We start from the raw sequence: 2942 nt of genomic DNA, 5'->3' as shown, positions 1-2942 counted from the left end.
CTTCCACACAGGGAGGTGAATTTCTCATTTTCCCATTGCTGGTATGATTGCAGATGAACTGTGGGATCCAAGTTTGTGTACTATGTGTAGAGGTTTGATGTGTACATGTGGTTGCATGCAACAGTTATGTGCACGTACATGTAGGAATAATTTTATCAAAGCTCACCATAAATTTATGTGTTCCATTAGTATTTCCCAGTGAGCCTCTAAACAGTTAAAGAAGATTTCTAGTTACCTTTTCATATGGACAATTGTTTGCGAAGAAAACTGTCTACTAAGGAGCACTGTTTAAGGCTGTGGATCCTATACAATGCTCAACTGTAACCAGGTCCATAAAACTTGGTGGCACTCATCGCTTCTGATGAAGTGAGTCTATGTAACTACACTATAATAAATCTGTTTAGTTCCTATGGTTATAATAGTCAGGTGTCAGCTTTCTTTCCTTGCCAGGGCTAATTGCAGCCAAGAGAAAATGCTTGTTTTCAATCAGGAATATGGCACAAGATGAAAGAGTAGATACAGCTACCCCAGCCTTATCCAAAGCAAGGTCTTTACAGGTATGTTTTAGAACCAAAAAGTGTTTTGGTAGTTGCATTCAACATTATGTATAACCTGACCCAGCTGATCATCTAGAATTTGTAAGTTTCCTGAGACCCACACTATGAATAATATTTGCCTTGAATAACATAAAGGGAGAAAATTGGTTGGCTGCTCTCAACCCCATAAAGTTCCCCATAACTATTCTCCCTTTGTTCTTAGTACAGCACAATACCATTTTGTTTTTTGATTTTTAAAATCTGGAAGTGATAGTTCTATTTCACATGACTTACTAATGTCAAGGCATTCCAAATAAAATGACAAAGTAGTTTTCTCCTATTGCACCTAATGCTTGTAGCTTGCAAAGTGCTTTACAATACATCTTTTAGTTATGATTTCTCACAGAGAATAGTACTAAGACCAGGGCTTTTTTTCTGGGAAAAGAGGTGGTGGAACTCAGTGGGTTGCCAGCACAGGGGGCAACTCTTGGCGGGAGGTGGTGCTAGGGTTGCCAGGTCCCTCAAGTCTCCCAGTGGGAGACTGGGATGCCAGCTCCTACCTCCTTGGTCCTCTCACTGTTGTGAACGCGCACGTGCGATGATGTCAATTCTGGGAGTGTGTGTGATGATGTCACTTCCGGGAGTGACATCATCATGCAGGGTCAAAGGCGCCCGCGTGCTGGGGAGGGTGGAGAGAGCTGGCAGCTCTCTCTCGCTGCCGCCACTGCCAAAGCCGCTGCCGCGCCTTGTCCCTGCTGGTGCAGGCAGCACAGGGGCAGCGGCAGCCGCAACGAGAGAGAGAGCTGCGGTGGCCACAGCCTGCTCTCTCTCTCTCTCTCTGCAGCTGCCACTGTCCCTGTGCAGCTGGCGCCGGCAGGGACAAGGGGCATGGCAGTGGCGGTGCAACCGCTGCGCCTCTTGTCCCTGCCAGCGCCAGCTGCACAGGGGTGGTGGCGGCTGCAGTGAGAGACAGCATGGCGGCCGCAGCGGCGGTGGTGAGAGCAGTGTGCTCTTGCAACTGCTGCCTGCTTTCTCTCTGCTGCTGCCACCGCTGCCACCCATTCACGCGGCGCGGGACCACGCCCCGCATCCAGGGGCGTGCCGCGCCACCCGTGGAGGGGGCACCCCAGGGAGCGCGTCCCCCCGCTAGCCAGGTAAGTGGGCACGGGGGAGGAGTGGGATCAGGGATCCCCCGTCCCGAGTGGGGGGGGATGGGAACCCTAGGTGGTGCCCCTGGTACCACATGCACGCACGCAAAGTGCGTGCATGCTCCCAGGACCAATGATGTCACTTTGGGTCAGCTGGAACAAGGGGGGGGGTTAAAAGTTTAAATCACCCTCTGTGAAAATGGTCACATGGCTGGTGGCCCCGCCCCCTGATCGCTAGAGCTGCCTTCCATGCAGCTCCAGCTGCAATTTAAACTCCCCTCTGTCTGGAGATCAGGGGGCAGGGCCACCAGCCATTTGTCCATTTTCAAGAGGTTCCGGAACTCCATTCCACTGCGTTCCAGCTGAAAAAAAGCCCTGGCAAAGACTACACAGCTATTAATATTCAAATGACACCCAAGCCTCATTCATTATCCAAGCCTCCAGATATGTGTCTTGGTTCTGAACCTGTGCTTTGATGATGTGGTCAGCTGAAGGTAAATCCAGACAAGACTGAGGTAACGCTGGTCAGGAAGAGCAATATTCTGTAGAGTGTTAAGCGACCTGTGGGAGAGGATAATATGGGGGGAGTGCCAGGATCCAAGTTCATTTGGAGGAAGGGCAAAATAGAAATGAAAAAGTTATTTTCAGTAACAAGCAGTTTACACTTTTTAACTTGTAAAGAAAGGAATCTTGCTGTGTTTCCCTCAATAACAACTGTGTAAGCAGGTCTCTGTTGTTTCTACTTTACAGCTGCTAGGAGACTTGCTCAATTTTACAGCGGAACCCATTGCAGAAGCGGGACAAACTGAAGTCCAACTCTATCAACCTCAACCTCTCTTCCTTTTGCAGCCAGGGAAGAACTTGGCCATGCCTGCGGAATGGAGAACGAAGTCTTGGGGTAACTCCAGCACTTTTACTGAGTCGGAGAGCTTTCGCCAGAGGCCTCGCAGCCCCCACTCCCCTCGTTCGCGGCCTCAGACGAGAGACCTGCCGCTTGTGCCTTCGTTCTCCTTCCCACCCGGATGGAAAGGCTCTTCCCCCGGCTGTGCTTGCCCGGCCAGCGCGCAGAGGGTGCAGCGCACGCCCTTGGCAAGCCGTTAGCGTCACAGGAGGGCGGCGGAGAGCGCGCCCGGCGCTTGGCCCGGCTGCCTCCGAGGGCGCGGCGCTGAAGGCGAGGAGGGCTGGAGGGGGGCGGTGGCCTCGAGGGCGTCAGGGGCCGCCTTCCTCCCGGCCGCCACGCTCACAGCCGGAGCCTTTC

The sequence above is a fragment of the Eublepharis macularius genome, chromosome 4, assembly GCF_028583425.1.
Source record: "Eublepharis macularius isolate TG4126 chromosome 4, MPM_Emac_v1.0, whole genome shotgun sequence".
Taxonomy (NCBI): domain Eukaryota; kingdom Metazoa; phylum Chordata; class Lepidosauria; order Squamata; family Eublepharidae; genus Eublepharis; species Eublepharis macularius.
Note: the sequence above shows the minus strand (reverse complement) of the source record.